At 48.3% G+C, this 18,542-nt stretch overlaps 1 long non-coding RNA gene across 4 annotated transcripts in view; it reads right to left on the bottom strand.

Moving 5' to 3' along the window:
• The window catches only part of LOC131840445 (uncharacterized), a 160,038-nt gene that overhangs the window by 33,714 nt on the left and 107,782 nt on the right, over positions 1-18,542 (bottom strand). For all 4 annotated transcript variants that reach the window (XR_009357351.1, XR_009357352.1, XR_009357350.1 and 1 more), the window contains exons 3-4: positions 6,312-6,401; positions 3,958-4,019 (exon numbers count right to left, since the gene is read on the bottom strand). This is a non-coding gene — a long non-coding RNA (uncharacterized LOC131840445). The remainder of the gene's footprint in view (positions 1-3,957; positions 4,020-6,311; positions 6,402-18,542) is intronic.

Genomic DNA, 18,542 nt, shown 5'->3' with positions numbered 1-18,542 from the left:
TGTGGAGTCTGGTTTGAACCCAGGTTTTTCCAATTCTGGAGTGCAAGCTCCTTCCATGAAACTCCACAGAAGATTTCTCTTGAACTATGCAGGTCCACGGCCACTCCTGGAGACTGTCTCTAGCCTTTCTCTGGGTCCTTCCTTCTGACCTTCAGAAATTCATATCCCCAAAGGGCATTCATTCCCTCTATTCATAATTCAGTGAATAGTAACAACACGTGGTGGCCACAAAGCAAGGACATTGGACTCAGACCCAGCTGAAAACTCTGCTTTAGACTCATGCTTCCCTTGGTCAAATTACTCAACCTCCCTGCCTCCAGTTCCCGATGTGTAAGATAGCGAGCATTGAACTGCTGCGTACCCCACAGGATGGGTGTGAAAGCTAAAGGAGATAAAACCTACCCAGCTCCCTGGCCAGTGTTTGCATAGCTCTGCTAAGGAGGTATGTGTGGTGACACATGTGATGAGGTGAGGAGGACATGTAGGCAGATGTCCCACCACCAATTCCATTCTTTCCCCATCTTTTGACTTCCCAGGATGGTGTCTGAGAAGGCTGAGCAGGGGGCCTGAGACGTTCACCTGCAGAGTTAACAAGCTTCTCTCCTCAGTCAGCGGAGATCATGTGGGGAGCTTGGATGTTCACGCCCTGCCCTGGCAGAGACCAGGCTCTCCTCACCTTTCCCACTCGGGTGGTATCACAGGAAGCTCTCTCCCTTTTTGAGTGGTAATAAGGCCATGTGGGGAGTCACAACAGGGCACTCTGACCCTCCATTTGAAGCAGTTTTCAGTGGAGGCCCTGTGGGGAGTCAGAACTTCTATCCCCACGCAGCCAGAAGGGAGAGGCCTCTTTTGCTTTTACCTCTGTCAACAGATTCCAAGTAGGGAACCTGGACTTCCCACCTCACTGCCACCAACCATTTTCCCTTCCCCAGAGGAAGCCACCTGACACAGATGGTTAAAATAATATCCAGCATCTTGTGACACAATATTTGAAATGCCAAGTTTTCAATAGAAAATCACTCCTCATACCAACAGTGAGGAAGATCTCAAATTGAATGAAATTAACCCATAAATGCTAATCCCAAGATGACAGAGATGTTAGGATGATCTGACGGACATTTTAAAGCAACTACCATAAAAATGCTTCAAAGAGTAATGTCTAATACTCTTGAAACAAGTGACAATTTGTTCCTGGGCAAGAAAGTTAAAATAGAAAGAAGAACCCAATGGAAGTTTTAGAACTGAAAAATATAGTAACCAAAACAATATTAAAAACACTGCCTGAATAGAGGTGTTCACCTGCAGTATCACAGGGCAACAGTGAACTCAAAGATAGGACACTGCTCCATAGCCATTCTGGACAACTGAGAGAAGAAAATGAGCCAGAGAAAAAAGTAACAGAGCTTCCGGGACATGTGGTGCTATACCAAAAGGTCTAACTTCCATGACACTGGAGTTCTGAAAGGAGAAGAAATGAGGGCAGAACTGAAAAAGTGCTCAATTAAGTAATGGCTTAAAACTTCCCAAATGTGGCAAAAACCATAAAACCACAGATTTAAGAAGCCAAGACATCAAACAGGATAAACCCAAAGAAATCCATATCAAGACACATCACTTCTGAAAAACAGAGAGAAAAGAACATACATTGCAAACAGAGAGGAATGACACTCCACCTGTAGGGGAGAAGGGGTTAAGAAATGTGAATGACAGAAAACTGTTATGAGAAACCATGGAGGCCAGAGTGTTGAAGTGGCCAACTCAGAATCCTACATCCAGCTGAAAGGTCCTTTCTAGTGAAAAGATCCTTCAGGAATGAGAGGGAAATCAAAGCATTCTCCAAAAATCTAAGAATATTTGTCACCAACAGACATACAGAATAAGAATGGTTAAAAGAATTTTTCCTTCTTTTTTTAAAAAATATTTAATTTTTGGAAAGATTTTATTTATTTATTTGAGAGAGATAGGGTGGGGGAGGGGTGGTGCTACAGAGGGAGAGGGAAAAGTAGGCTCCCCACTGAGCAGCGATCCCAAAGCTTGACTCGATCCCAGGACTCTGAGATCATGACCTGAGCTGAAGGCAGATGCTTAACCAACTGAGCCACCTAGGTGCCCTGCTAAAAGAGTTTTTATTTCTTTCTTCCTTTCTTTCTCTCTCTCTCTTTCTTTCTTTCTTTCTTAAAGATGTTATTTATTTATTTGACAGAGAGAGAGTGAGCAGGAGCAGGGGAAGGGGCAGAGGGAAAAGCATGTTCCCTGCTGAGCAGGGAGCCCGACCTGGGCTCGAACCCATCGTGACCTGAGCTAAAGGCAGGTGCTTCACTCACTGAGCCACCCAGATGCCACTCAAATAATTTTTCTAAACAAAGAAGGAAACAATAAAAGAAAGAGTATTGGAGCATCAGTAAGGAAGAAAGAAGATAAGCAACAGTGTTAGTAATATTGGTCCTTATAAGAACTTTTCATTTTCCTCTTGAGTTTTCAAAATAGTGTTGATGATTGAGGGAAAAACCATTAACACCATCTAATGGGATTCTAAAAGTATGTAGAAGAAATATCTGAGACAATGGACTATTATAAACAGAGAGGGTAAAGTGACATACAGAGAGGTAAATTTTCCACACTTCACTCAAACTTGTCAAATGGTGACACTCGTAAACTGTGGTAAGTCTCAGTAAGTGCAGAGAAATCATCTGATAAAATCCAACAAATATTCCAGATAAAAACTCTTAGCCAATTAAGAGGAGATGGGAACTTCCTCAGCCTGATAAAGGAAATCCACTAAAAATGTACAGCTAAAATCATTTTTTAGAAAGTAGGCTCCATGCCCAACATGGGACTTGAACTCACAGCCCAAAGATCGAGAGTCAGATGCTCTACCAACTGAGCCAACCAGGCGCCCCTATAGTTCCTATAGTTACCATCATCCTTTTCTTGTTTTAATTTTTAAAGGCTTATTTATTTATTTGAGAGAGAAAGAGAAAAAATACGCAGGCAGGGGGAGAGAATCTTTGAAGCCGACTCTGGACTTAGTGCAGATCCCAACGTGGGTTTTGATCTCATGACCCATGAGAGCATGACCTGAGCTGAAACCAAGAGTTGGGCGCCCAACCCACTGAGCCACCCAGACGCCCCGTTAGCATCATTCTTAATGATGAAAGACTGAATGCTTTCCCTCCTGAGATCAGAAATTATCCATTCCACACTGTCCTAAAGCCTCTATCCAGTGGCGATTTTACATAGAAAATCGTAAAGAACTAAAAAGCCCCTAGAACTAAAAAATAACTTTAGTAAAGATATAGGATACAAGATTAATTCATAAAAATCACTTGCATTGCTGTATATTTGCAGTGAACCACTGGAAATTGAAATTTTAAAAGTACTACTTACAATAGTATCAAAAAGTATAAAATAATTAGAATCTGACAAAAGGTGGACTAGATCTACACATCAAAAATTATAAAATGTTGCTAAAAGAAATGTAAGAGGACTTAAGTAGAGACAGAGAGAGAGACTGTGTTCATGGGTCAGAAGGCTCAGTATTTTTAAGTTACACATTCTCACCAAATTGATCGGTAACGTCAATGTGATTCTGGGAAAAATCTCAACAGGGACTTTTGTAGAAATTGACAAACTTCTTCTAAAACTCATATGGAAATGCAAAGGTCTTAGAATAGTCAAAACAACTTTGCAAAGGAGGAACAAGGTTGGAGAACTAACACTGTGGGATTTCAAGACTTATTATAAAGTGACAATAATCAAACCAGTGGAGTAAACATGAGCACAGACATTAGTGGAACTTCAGAACCGAGACTAAACAGATCCACTCCTGTACGCACACAACTAATTTTTGACAAAAGTGGAAAGCAATGCGGGGAGGGAGAAATGGTAGTCTTTTCAACAAATGCCGGGGGAACACTGGGCTATCCATAGGCAAAAGAAGTGAGCTTCAATCCCTACCTCATGCCATGTAGAAAAATGAACTCAAAACGAGTCATCATAGCTTGAAATAACCACAGCTTCTAGAAGAAAACAGAAGAAAATCTTTGTGACTTTGGGCTAGACAAAGATTTCTTAGATATATCAAAGGCATGGCACATAGAAGAAAAAAAAAGTGATCTATTGGACTCCTTCAAAATTAAAAACAAAAGGAAATGAAAAGATGAGCTACAAATAGGAGAAAACATGTGCAAATCATATATTTAATAAGGGGCTTCAATCCATTATATATAAAGAACTCCCCAAACCCAGTAATAAATCAGACAATCCAATAAAGAAATGGCTAAAATATTTACACAGACATATCACCAAAGATCTATGAATTAGAAGTGTTGCAAATTATTTTCACGAGAGATCACAATGCAACCATTAGAATGACTACAATGAAAGGGACTGACCACAATAAGCATTACAAGGATGTGGGGCAACTGGAACCCACTGGAACCACTGGAACTCTCGCATGCTGCTCATGGGTTTTTAGAAATGATGGGGCTGTCATTAAACAAATTTCGCCAAACCCCATTCAAAGAATCACAGCTTAATTTCTTCCTGCCCCAATTTCTTTTGTCACACCAGTCACCTCCAGCCATAGTGAGAGCTTTTCCCTTCAAGCAAACCGGAGTTGATCTAGTTTAGAAACACTCTTGTTGTTTTGTTCTGCTTTTTCATTTAAGGCACCAGACTGTGAATTGGTTTGGTGTGCTCAAGACAGCCCAGCCCTCCTCAGGTCCTCTTCTCCGTGGCCTGGAGGGGTCTCGAAGGATGACATAGGGCCGGATTAAAGGAAAGAGAAGAAAGCAGAAAACACCAGGACTCTCTGAACGACCTCGCTAGACAACTTTCAGAGGATTAAAGGCAACTCTGGGTGTGAGTCAGCTCCCGCCCCAGCAAGCGAGTTTCTGTCTGCTTGTGTCTCTCTGCCTTGGCAGTCGGAGGAAGGCCCCCCGACTCTGGCCAGGAAGAATCTGCTCTCCGCTGATAAAGTCAAAGCCCCAGTACCAGGAACCCTGTGGTTTTTCTGTCTTTGGAAGTTCTCCCGGTGAGGCCTGGGAGAAGAGGACACTCTCTAGGAGAAGTTACTTCCCCACGCCCTCCCCCACTCCCTCCCAAAGCATCCTTCTGCAAATCGCCCAGGCGAGCCTTTGCACACATCTGGGCCGAAAGACCAGGCGCAACCGAGATTGTGTGGGCTCCGTTTCAGGTGCTTTGGACTCGGTTTTCTCCCTTAAATGTGCGAACTGTGAAGTTCCGTCCCGCCTTTTGCCCTCTGGGGAAGGGCGGAGGGAGGCAGCCTTGGGGGCTGGGGTGGGAGAGGGGTGGGCGAGACCGTGGTGTGTCCGCCCACGCCGGGATGGGGCGCTGCGTCACGGTGACCGTGGCCGCGGGAGCCTCAGACCCTGCCAAAGCAAGCCGCCTGCTCGCTCCGCTTTGCTGCCTCTTTCTTTTCTCAAACCAGTGCTGGGGAGTTCCAAGGCTCTGAAAGGGCCAGGGAAACTCTCTAAAGCACCGGATCAGACCACTCGAAGACATGCGGATTGTTTTGTTTTGGTTTGGCGTTTTTGAGCCCATTGTTGCAGGGTAAGCGGAGCTGTCCGTCTAGAAGCCCCCCAGGAGCCCGGCGTGAGTCTGCAGAGCTCGGTATTTTTAGAGTCTGCTCTCCAGGATTGCAGCAGGTGGACCGGAGCCGGCTCCTGTGGGGCTTAGGGCGCGCGGGGCTTTGCGGAACCTGTTGTAGCCCCAAGGTGGGCTTAGCTGAAGTTTCGCGCAGAGCTGGAACCCGAGCAGTTCGAGGCAAGCAAAGGCACCAAAAATCGTTGTTCAATTTCATCTTAAATTAAACAAACAAACACCTCTCAACACGTTCAGATGTCATTTGGGAGGGCTGGAGGCGGGATTTATCAAAGATTTATGAATGGGGTGATCTAATAAAAATAAAAATTGTCCCATCGTTTCACAGGATGGCCGTCTATTTTGCTTTTCTTTGGCAATGATCCATGATTGAGCTACTGATTAAAATATACCTTACGAAGTACATGTATTTCTATGGAATGTCTCCGTAAGTATTTGCTGACTTGCTTCTGAATTACATGCCTGGTTAAGCGGACCCTGACCACAGGGTCCTTGCTTCTCCTTCACACAGGCGCTCTCTGCACCACTCCCTGTGGCTGGGGTCTGGGCTGCTATAGGTTTTGTCTTTTTGCTCTGTCTAGGGAGCCCAGCACAGGACTTAGTTCTGGGAGGCTCTCATTCATATCCACCGGGGACCCCTAGCTGGTCATCTGTAAAATGGGACAATAGGTGTTGTTCGTACCCACCTGAGAGTCTTCTTTACAGATCCAATCCATAAAGGATGGGCAAGCTGCTGGCAGCCAAGTCCTATCCCCTTCTGCTTCTTACTTTGCAATCTGTGAAGGAAAGAGTACAAATTTAGCAGTGATGACTCCGTTATTTTACTTAAAAAAAAAAAAAAAAAAGCCATCCTTAGAAAATAGTAACATCTGTTAATTCTGGAATGTGGTTACTCAGGTGTTCCTTACATCATTCTCTTTATTTTTCTGTATCTTTCAAACTCTCCTGCCCCAATAAAAGAAGAGGCAAGAGAGTTTTTTAAAAGACTTGAATGAAATCTAGTCTCCTGCAGTTGGACTTTCTCTGGTTCTGGATACAGGAAAATGCTTAGTAAACCCCAGAGTCCTGAGACTTTGTAAGGAGAGGCATTACTATTATTCATCTTGTTTCTGTTCTCTCCACTGCTCTAGGAATTTACTGATACTCAGCAGTAGCCTTCACCCGTACGCCCCTTGCTGCTGTGGAAGGCAGCTAGCTGTTTGCTCACCCGGCTGTTTGACTTGCCGTGGGATAGGAGTTCCCTAGTTGAAGGCACGTGAATTCAGGATGGTGTCACTTACAATGTTCTGATTCAATTTCATCCAACACCGCCCCCCCAAAACCCCAACCTATACCAAACAAAAGCATATCATATACCTGTATGAAGAGTAACTCCTATCTGCAGTCATTAAACATTTGTTTTGTGTAATAAAATCCCAACTTTCTTGGGCTTGCGGGAGAAAATGCACATTGACATCTCCACTCCTCTAACTTAAAAACAGCCGAACTAAATTAAGTAACAACAACAACAAAAAAGTTGTTTCCCACACATTTGCCCTGTTCTTACCACCAGTCCTCAGCCTGAAATAATTTCATGCTTGAGTTATTAACTTATGAAAATAGGCACAAAAGGGGAAAAAATGTGAGCAGATCCTCGGCTGTATTATTAGTCATTGCTACAGCTGAGTGCATTCCGGCACAAAGGCGTGTTACTCTGCCTGAGTACCTCAGTTTTGAACAAAATGTAGCTCACTAATGCGTTATGCCTCATATATCTTTTTGTAATCATTAGGTTGCCATTCTCTGTCATTTATCCTGTTTTTCATTAAGAGAGTGTGCATTAGGCAGGCGTGCACTCAGGTGCCCATGCATGGGCGTGTGTATTCGTGTGCGCCCTCAAGTGTGTATTTGCACACACGCGCGCGCGCGCGCACACACACACACACACACACACACACACACATCTGTTAAGTCCCCTTTTGTTTGTGGCTGAAAAGAAAGGTCATGGGCTGAGCCGTCAGTCCTTTTAGGGAAACATCACTGTATTGATTAAGATAATTGAGAATTATCACTGATTGTAATGCTTTAGAAATCAGGGTGATGGATGGGTGTAAATGTGTAGATTTTGAAACACTGGTGAATTGGGGGTAGGAACATAAGTAAATGAAGGGGATCCAGAAGCATTCTGGAGAAGACGGAGACAGAGTGGGGGAGTCTGACCTGTCTCTATCAGCGGCAGCACTGGGCTAGAATCTTTCTGGGCTGGGCAGAAGCATGTCACCCCCTTGCTTAGTGTTCTCGGGTCTTCTGGAGGAGCGACAAGATACCGGACGGTAGCCCTCTTTTTAGAGGTTTCTGGCTTGCGCTCAGATGTGTTGCCCCAAATCAGTTTGAGTCAAATGAATAAAAGAACCAAGTTTTGAACCTACTGATTTTTGCTTCTGTGAAGTCCAGGGTTGGTTATAGAAATCACGGCCTTTGAGTGTGAACTTCTGGACAGAAAAAAACTGCAACCAGAATCGCAGGCAAGACAATAATCAAGCGAAAGAAGTACAGATGGTTAATATGAGAAGCTTGCAGAAGATCAAGGTCCTTACGAACAAATTTGGATCATTTGAGCCATTGCCTGAACAGATCAGAGGTCTGCATGGGGCTGGCAATCCTGGAAGCAGTCCCCCCACCAACCTGGGCCAGGGAGCCCCTTAACCCCCTACCCTCCCACCACTACCCCCCACTCATAGGCCCCAAGTCTCAGGCACTAAGAGAAGCCCCTGGCATCTTCCCCCTGGGTTAGGACAATGGGATTCTTTACCGGACACTTGCCTGGCCAGGAGAGACACTAATTGGGAACCAAATGTACTCCTTGAACCTCTTTGAAGTGTTAACGAATGCTTTGATTTTTTTCTTTCCTGTTCATTAAGACAAATGCAGTTCTGCTTTCCCCTGAAAAAATCTGATCTCAACTCCCAATCCAGCTGCTCATCTTCCTGTTGCGGTGACCAAGCCCTGCAAGAGGGTCCCCTCCTGTCAGGTGACCCACCTTGCCATCGATCACTGTGGCAGGGTCTCTGTCTGGGGCCTCAGCACATCACACTGCAATCAGAGCCCGGGACGCATCCCCACGGGGTCTCCGTGTTTTGTCTCTTTGTGTTTTGTGGAAAAACACAAAGGTGCTCGTGGTACCTCTCTACCCAGACTGCCCAATCATCCCAGGCATGTTGAGGTTCCTGGATACTATGCCCTGGGGAGGGAGTCGGGCTGGGCAAAACTCCAGGGAGACAGAGCTCCCCCTCCCCCCCCCCCAAGATCTGGAATCTTCAGAGTGTATGAAGCCAATTTTGCCCTTATCCTTGTTTTACTGGTGATCTGCTAGGGTGATGTGATGGCAGACCTTGAACTGGAGGTCATGTTGCTTCTTGCAGCTGGCATCAAGCCCCTGAGGCTTACCTGCCGTAACACCCGCCCCCACCCCCCCAACCCCAGGACCTCCCTCCCTCTTTCCAATGTCCCATGCAAAGTCAGTGCATGGAAATCTGCCTAACGGAAACAACCACAGCTTGGGGTCTACTCTGAGACCACTGAAGGTGGGTCAGGCACCTCCCACCCCCAGTGCCAGCCACAGGGGACACACGGGCCCCTGAGATGGAGCTCTGCTCCAGAGGCGAGCACTGAGAAAGAGGACCTGTGCCCAGCGGAGGCCCTCCAGGAGATGGCTGCAGATCGTGGTAAAGATGAACGAAGAAAAAAGTGTTCCTGAGAACAGAAATTCCAACCGGGGAAGACGTCACCCATCCTATCTCATTCTCTGAGTTATAATCTCCACAACCAGCAGGCCCAAAGTCCTGCTGTGTGTCTTATTTCCTTGCACCCTCTTCCCAACCGCGGGATCAGCATCAGGGTTAGACCTTCTCCCCCATTTTTGTTTTTACTGCCTTAACCGTTTTAAGGGTCCGATTCAGGAGGGTCAAGTACATGAACACTGTCTTACAACAGATCTTAGACCTTCTTCATTTTGCAAAACTGAAACTCTACCCATGCAGCAGTGACCCCCCCGTTCTCCTCTCCTCGCGGCCCCCCCGGCAACCACCAGTCTCCTTCCTGTCTCTCTGCCTTTGACGACTCTAGGGATCCCACATAAGTGGAATCGCACAGCATTTGTGCCTTTGCGACTGGTTTATTTCAGTCAGCCCAAGGTCTTCCCACGTTTCGCGTATCTTGTGGCCTGTGACAGATTTTCCTTCTTTTTAGGCTGATATTCCGCGGTAACATTCCATCGCGTGCGGAGATCCCCGGCTGCCTCTCCATTCATCTGGTGAAGGACACTTGGGTTGCTTCTGTCTTCCGGCTCTTGTGAATGACGCTCATGATCATGAGTGTGCAAATATCCCTCGGAGATCTTGCTTTCAATTCTTTCGGCACTATACTCAGAACAGGAATTGCTGGATCATACGGTGGTTCTATTTTAATTTTTTGAGGAACCTCCCTACTGTTTTTCACAGCAGCGGCACCATCTTCCATTCCCACCGGCAATGTGGGAGGACTGCAATTTCTCCACACCCTCCCCAACCTCTGTCATGGCCTGTTGGTTATATACACACATATGCCCTCTGAATGGGTATGAGGCGAGACCTCCTTGTAGCTTTCTTTTGAGTTTCCCTCATTCTTAGTGATAGCGACTCTCTTTTCCTATGCTTGCTAGCCATTTGTATATCAGCTTTAGGGAGGTGTCTAATCCAATCCTCCCTCCCTCCCCCGGGGTGTCTGGGAGGCTCAGTTGGTTAAGTGCCTGCCTTCAGCTCGGGTCCTGATCTCGGGGTCTTGGGATGGAGCAATAGGGCTCCCTGCTCAGCAGGGAACCTGCTTTTCCCTCTGCCTGCTGCTCCCTCTGCTTGTGAGCTCTCTCTCTGTGTCAAATAAGTCAATAAAAACTTCCGAAGAATTCCTTTCCCCCTTTTTAAATTAGATTATTTAGTTTTGTTGTTGTTGTTATTGTTGACTTGTAAGAGTTTTTCCGTATCCTCCTCCTTTTATGCGTTGAGCTAAGAAAAATAAAAACAGGCTAAAGCTATCAGAGAGGTGGATAACTTAGTCGCTTGTGCCTTGGAGGGGTGGGGGGGCTGCATGTGTCCGCAGCATCGGGGAAGGCTGGCCACAGAGCCACGTGGTCTCACGGCAAACACTGCCCATCAAATGCACACCCCACTGTGTTCACAGCCTCGTGTGCCAAATTGCCGTTTGGAAACCGACAGCAAACACTGGTTGCAGGGAGCTCAGAAGCGTGTAATATCCACTTTAATGATGGTTCCACTTTCTTGTTTCCCCCTCCTCGGAGGAAGGGGAGAGGGAAAAGGCCGTTCATGGAAAAATACATTTAAATGGATCAGTGCCGGGCAACGCTTTGCACATCTGTTCTTAACTGGTTTCAGCTGAAACTACTGGAAATATACACAGATCTGTTTATGTGGAACCAGTGACATATGATAAGATTACAGTTTGGAGGGTAACTCTGGATTTGGTGGTGGGGTAGGAAAAACCCCTCCACACTTGGTCTCCACACACGCTCCTAACCTTTTACCGCAGATGTTGTTGAGGGAATCGGATTTGCTGCACATTAAAAAGACCTAAATTATTTGAGATTTGTTACCAAAAAACCCAAGATGTCCTGACAGCCATTCTGTGGTACAGGAGTCCTGCTTCCCCTCCAGTCGGGGCCGAGCCCTTTGTTATTAGAGCCTGGAGACCACAGCTGGGAAACAGCTTGTTTCTGAGTAATTCTGTCCTCACTCCTCGAATTTGTCCATGTTAGCAGGAGGATGGTAGGCAGGGTGTTTGCACACTGAATGGCTGGTTGTCTTCCCTTGGAGGACACCAGCAGTCCCCGAGGACATGCAGCCAGCAGGGAAGGAGTGTTTACTGAGATCCTCTCTGTGCAGGAGCTGGGCTCTTTCCCAAGCCTTTCTTACAGAGCACCAGAACCATGCCTTGAGGTCATCCCATTATAGAGATGAGAAAACTGAGGCTCTAAGATTATTTGCCCAGGACCATACCGACAATAGGCAATGAGGAAAAGGAAGTTTTTCTCCCACCTAAATGTCTCAGGGGGCAAAGCTATGCCTCAGATATCCACGGAAAATGTAGATACCACGGGTGCAGATCTCCTTGATTTGGTAAAGAGAGCCAGAAATGACCAGGTTTTCACATGTTGGCTCAGGTCTTAAAGTCAAACAAAAAACTGAGACCGGGCTGTGGTTTGCGATCTCACGGCGGGGGGCCTTTGGTGCCTCCAGAGGTGGGAGACAAAAGCTGTCTTGGTTTTGCTCCCTTTCCAGGTGGGGACTTGAGGATCTGACTCTCAGGGTTCTTGTCTGCTGGTGCCAGAGGCCTCAGTCGCAGGCAACGGGCGCGCAGGCAACGGGCGCCATAGTTCAGCTTCTCCATCCCTGTGTCCCTTTGAAAGCCTTTCCTGGTGATTTCGTGGGCACTCCTCCCTTGGCTCTAGCACGCTGTGAATATGCACTCATCTATAAACATTCATCTAATCATTTATCTCTAAAAGATCACATCAGTCTATAAAATGCACCACAGGACGTAAGATAACAGTCACATGGCCTCAGAAACAATCAGCCGAAATTGACATCTGACAACACCCCCCCCACCCCACGCCCAAGAGCTGCGCTGTGATTGGTGAGGTTTTCATTCCTGAGGGACCCCACGCTGTGAACATACACCTATTTCTGTTCATTGAAAATCATTTTTTTTAATAAGCAGCCCAGTGGAAAACAATTGTGAATGGCAGCTTCATTACATGTGGATTTTTAGAACAAAGAAAATACTGCTCACACTTGATGACCTGTTCAATGATACTGAATTTTAATTAAAAAAATGTTACATGCTAAATTGATGACAAGGAAGGTGTGACACTAGGGCTAGGAAAGAAATCAGGAAGGCATCTGAGGGTTGACAAGTTGCCTCAGTGATCTATTTGATGTTACTTCCTATTTTTGTCCTCTCTGTTTATTTTCCATTTGAAATGGTCAGTTTTGAGCTAGTGGGAAGGTGCTCCAAGCTCGATGGACTTCTGATGGGGAGCCTGGTGGGACTGGAGGAGGGTATGAGGAGGGGAAAGTTATTTGCCCTCAGGGGACCTCCAATGTCATTTTGTGCAGTGGATGCGTTGTTGTCCTAGAGGGCCTCCTCAAAATGGCTACGGCCCAGTCCACCCTAGAAAAGGCCTTTTGAAAGGGCCAGTTTTTCTGAGTGCCAAACCTGGAGATGCTTCTAGGTGATTGGTTTAATAAGGTCATTGTCGCAGGCCTGCTAACTCGGAGTGAATTATTCTGAAGGAACAGATTCAGTGATGTGTGGACAGGCCAGGGGATGTTCAACCCAACCTAATTTTCACCAATTATAAGAGAGTTTTCTTTTGAGATGGTGCAATAATTGAATAGGAAAATCCAAGTGCTGCAAGTATGTCAGCGTGTTGGGTTTCAGAAAGGCTGATTGGGTTGGGTGAAAGTGGTCAGCTTCCTCTCTGGGTGGGCTTCTGAAAGGTCATGGGGTGTCTGTTCATGACCTAAAGCCCCCATGATAGAGTAGCCATTTGCCCCAGTCACAGAGCCCTGAGGTTTGCCCAGGCTGGGAGAATCACCTCCACCGGGGAGCAAGCAGCAGCCTTGGGTCAGGGAGCGTGCCTCAGCTTGCCGGGGGAAGTGGGGGTCTTGGGGCTGGGGGAGCTTGAGTGTCTTCTTCCTCTCGAGAGAACGGATGTGCAGAGCAGACCACAGAGTTCACCACCAGCCAGAAGAGGCCCTTGACCTTCCCTGAGGAAGAGGCTAGCATTCAGAGTCTAGGGTCCCCAGGCAGGAAACAGCAGACACAGAGGCTCTGGCATTGGGGGTGCTGGTGCAGAGTGAGTGGGCCACAGGTATGACATATGGGGGTGTTCGCCATGCACAAGGAGGAGGTCAAAGTCTGTTCTAAGAGGCCCCAGAAGCCACTGTCATGGTCCAAGCAGGAGAAGCTCTCATATCCGGTCTGGGGGACAGGTGGCCCCCTTCCTTGACTTGGTTTTACATTTCCTGGAGATCATGCTGGCTTCTTTCTAGAGTGGATGTAGAGGTGTAGGAGGCTGGGCTGTGAGCCAGGTGGGAGGTAATGGGACAGAAGACCAAGGGGCTACCTTCACCAGGGGCTGCTTCCACAGGTAGGACCAGTGCGGCACGGTGAGGAGCTGGTGAGGAGGGTGAGGACAGGGTCTGTGGAGGAGACATGTAAGCCCTGGTCTCCCCACTGGGGAAGGCTCCAATAATCCCCACCTCTAAGAGAGATTGTGGAGGTTAAAAATGAGGCCTGAACCACAACAGTTGCCCAAGACTGTGTTTCCATTGTCCCTGTTGTCCCCACGAGCACAGATAGCAGACGGCCGTCCTTAGCAATGCTATTCTGACCCCCGTCCTCAGTAAAGTGGGAAGTAGGGCCTAGGCTGGAATCGGTGACGGGGCGGGTTTGGATTGCTTTTTTCTGAGAAATCATGTGCAGATCCCCAAGCAAAATGGTGATGCAATAACCTTCCATGTTCTTAAAAACATTTTGATGTTTATGAAAAGAAAGTTAACAGGGAGCCACATTATCACCGTCATGAAGCCCAGTGTGCCCATGACCACATGGCTTCCCAGAGTACAACAGGTGAGCCAGAACAGAAACTGTCCTTTGGGCCAGGATCCCGGTGTCCAAGCCCAGCACTCACGCCTGGAGGCACAGGTGGGTGGGGAGTGGGTGAAGGCAGGGGAATTCCCACCTTCAGCTCGAACACGCCACTCTAAGCTCACACCGGGCCCAGCACACGGTATAGAACCTCATGGGTCTCACCCTTGTGAAATTTATTAACCAGGGAAACTGGCCTGACCCTATGGGGTCTTCCTGTGTCTGGGAAGGCTCCCTGGAGGAGGGGGCCATCAGGGCTGTAGGAAGGATGGGAGGAGGGGCCTATTAGGGCTAGGCTCCCTGCTCATGGTGCAGCTTGGAGAAGGACACATGACTAGTTTTCTCTGAGCCAGCATATTTTCCATTCTAAATATAGCCCAAGATGACCCAAGACATCTTCTTCCCCTCCCAAGGAGATGCAAGGTTCTGTATTTTCCCGTATTTCTGTGACTTCTGAAGAAGTGAACAGTGAGGTCGGAGGCTTTACCCTCCCATCCCTGACCCCGTGGACCCTGGGTCCTAAGGAGTGATGTCTAACCCCCCTTGAGAAGAGAGCCTGCCTTGGGTCAAGAGCTCTTTTTGGCCCCAAACCTTTAGTAGGTACCAAAATATTGGGCCAGCCCTCTTCCTCCAGCAGAGTGGAAACCAGGCTTCTATCGACATAGGAAGGGTCACCCAACACCCAGGCTGGAAATGAGTAGCTTTCTGCCACTCTTGGGTTGGTTCACCCCATCATCCCCAGGAGTGAGGCCCACCCTGCTGAATTTTAATTGGACAACGGATCCTGACTTCCCCTTGAAACCTTGCTGCACCATTAAGTTGACACTTTGATCCCATTTCCAGAAGGTACAGGATACAAGCCTTCTGGAAAGAGGGCACCCACCGGCTGTGACTCTTGGCTCCGAGCACCTTCACGGCTTGTTTGCAAAGGGGGGCAGGGGATAGTTTTCTGTATCTGAGCCGGGCTCTGCTAATTGCTGCACAAGCACTTCTGGGGAAGTTCAAGTTTCCAAAGGCCTGCCCTTAACCCTGACCATGCCAGTGCTTCCCAAACAGGGCGCTTGAGGGCACTTGTGAAAGCGCATTCTGGGAGACACAAAGCGGAGCAGTTATCTCCAAAGGGTTAATGACCAAAGAGTGAGGACAGTCATGGTAAGTTATATATAGCAAACAGTGAGCAAAGCAGGCAAGAGAAAAAAAAATACATAAAGGAAAAAAACCACATGGAGACACTCCCCCTCCCCCCTCAGGCAGCCCCCCCACCCCCACCCTCCTGCAATAACACTGTATATACAGACCACAGATCGGGGCATAGTTAAATTTGGCACACAGAGACTACAGCAAAGAAAGAAAACGTATCAAGTTACGCGGAGTCCTAGTCAGATTTGGGCCGGGGCCTCACCCGCACAATGCTGAGCAGAGGAGAACAAGGCCGCCGTGTGTTGTCGAAAAGCACACCGGTGAGTTTGGCTTTCCTTTCAGTCATTTGCTGGCCCGGCCCTGGGCAACAGGTTAATTCCCTGCCCCACAGGTGGAGACAGATAAAACAAACCCAAATGGCGTAATGGGCCACAGTAAACCTTTCTTTCAAAACTTGATCCATCTCCAGAGAGGAAACACGCAAGGACTTTGCTCTGGACAGTAATCTGTTTTCTTAGAGCCGCTGGGAGAGACCTGGTGGCCAGGGTGAATAAGGCAACGCAGCAGTGCCGGGGGTTTTGGCAGGCGGAGCTGCAAGGGAAGTTCGAAAAGACCACTTCCTACGCTCTATTCCCAGCCAGAGAGCAAGCTGTCAATCTCGGAGGATGAAGGCGCTCTGGAAAAAGCCAGTGGAGAGAAAGGGGTCCCCCCTCGAGGGAGAAACCTAAGCCACAGGTGCACATCGGGGTCCCCTTCTTCTCCCCGGGGGGCTGGCTCACCTGGCCAGAACCCAGCCTGCAAGCCCGCTCCCCTTCGAGCTCCCTGAGTGGGGAGAGCAGGCCGGGGCTTGTGAAATGCAACCTGGGGTGGCTTTCGGCCCCTGCTCTGAGCAGCGGACAGGCCAACCACAGGCAGGCGGCCAGGGGGACTGGCGGAGGCTTGGCGGCAGGCAAAGCGGGCACGGGGAAAGTCAGATATGTTTTAGTCATCAGACGTTGTCCCTGCCAGCAGACGCTGAGGAAGGACTCCCTGAGGAGATGAGACAGCCGCCGGCCAGGGCTGTACAGCACATAGGTTTTTCCAAAGCCAGGCCATGTTGTGACCCTACTTGAGCTTCGCTGGACCCTAGGTGGGCAGGGTTGTGCCACCATTTTGCAAGAGAAGGAGTTGAGGCACAGTGAGGCCACGTGCTGTCCGTGTGGGTACAGCTGGTCCAGAGGGCAGCCCCTTATCCTGGCCCTCTGGGTAGGCATGCCTGAAGAGCTGGTCCCCGCCACGCAGAGCAGTGGTTCTCACTTCTGGGCATGTGCCAGCATCCTGGGGTCATCCTCTACCTGGTAGGACCCCTTCTCTTTAAGGTGGGCCTGGATACCCTGCCCAGGGGGTAGGTGTGCATCGATTTCGGCTCACACTGGCCTCGACCACGGACCCAAGCCCAGTCTCCAACAGCAACTGGGGGACAATGAGGCAAAGTGTGTCCAGAGCTGCTCCAAACCCTGAGGGACCCAGCACTGCATCTCCTCCCCGGCCTGTGACTTGATGGCTCCACAGTCTTGGCTCCTCATACAGAAAAGATGCTGTAAGATGTTGAATTGTGTCCGCTTAAATTTCATATGTTGAAGTCCTAACCTCCCCACCCCCCCCCCAGTATCTCAGAATGTGACCTTGTTTGGAAAAAAGGTCATTGTAGATACAACTAGTTAAGATGAGGTCATACTGGATTAGGGTGGGCCCTTCATCCCACACGACTGATGTCTTTATAAAAATTAAAGAGGAATTTTGGACATAGATGTGCACACACAGGGAGAACACCATGGGGACACGAAGGCAGAGATCAGGGTATCACATCTATAAGCCACCGAATCCCACAGATTGCCAGCAAGCCCCAGATGCTGGCAGGGAGGCCTGGACCGGATTTTCCCTCGCAGCCCTCAGAAGGGACCAACCCTGTGGACACCCCTGCCCTGGGAGCTGTGGCCCCCGGAGCCATGAGACAGTTCGTTTCTGTTCTGAGGCCCTGTTGTTGAGACTTTGTTACGGCAGCCCTAGCAAATACAGATGAGGAAAAGGCCAAGGTATCTGTGGTTAGTTTACCTTGAAACCTGACTTTGAAGCCCCTTCCAGCTCTGCTCTGCAGACATTGATTTGATCCTGTTTCAAAGAGTGAAATGGTGCAACTGCAAAACACAGCCTGTGACTTCTCTGCTCCAGGACATCCTGACAGTCAAAAAGAAGGAAAGGTCCCTCCTGCTCAAAATCCTAACCTTCCTTACTTCTTTTTTTTTTTTTTTTTTTTTTAAGATTTTATTTATTTATTTGACAGAGAGATCACAGGTAGGTAGAGAGGCTGGCAGAGAGAGAGAGGGAAGCAGGCTCCCTGCTGAGCAGAGAGCCCGATGTGGGACTCGATCTCAGGACCCTGAGATCATGACCTGAGCCGAAGGCAGCGGCTTAACCCACTGAGCCACCCAGGCGCCCCACCTTCCTTACTTCTTAACAGAAATCACATTCTGCATAATTCTCCCCCATTGACTCCAAGCCAAGACAAGCGCCACTTTCTCTTCTGGGCACAGGTGGGACCCTCTGCAAATTATAATGTAGAAGAACCCTTCTTTTCCAGCCAGGTGCAAGGTCCAGCACCTGGTCATCCCAACTAGATTTCTGGAGAAGACTTGAAAATTCATTCATGTGACTAAAATGATGAACGAGGGTCAGGAGCTTGAAGCCCTAGCTCGCCCAGGTAAGGAATTATTGCCTAGAGCACCGGCCAACGCTCCGCCTTCTGCCCTCACTGGATTATGGAGTCCTTACTATGACACATCCCCACTTGGTGAGAATTCCTTCTGGCATGACAACACCAGTACCCCCGTGCCTTTTCCTCAAGCCTTGGCCTCCCTCCCCCGGTGGCATGGAGCCCAGGGACACCAGTATCCTCTCAGACTAAGGAAGTCCTCTCAGAGTGTGCCACCATCCCCCGGCATCCTGGCAGCATCCCTAGTGATGGGTCTTTGGGCATGGTGATTCTCGGGGCTAAATTCTGGAGTACTAACGTGGACCATGAAGTAAAGATTATTAGACTTGGTCTTCGAATGCCC

This window comes from Mustela lutreola, chromosome 9 (genome assembly GCF_030435805.1).
Source record: "Mustela lutreola isolate mMusLut2 chromosome 9, mMusLut2.pri, whole genome shotgun sequence".
NCBI lineage: Eukaryota > Metazoa > Chordata > Mammalia > Carnivora > Mustelidae > Mustela > Mustela lutreola.
Note: the sequence above shows the minus strand (reverse complement) of the source record. Positions and strands in the feature narration are given on the sequence as shown.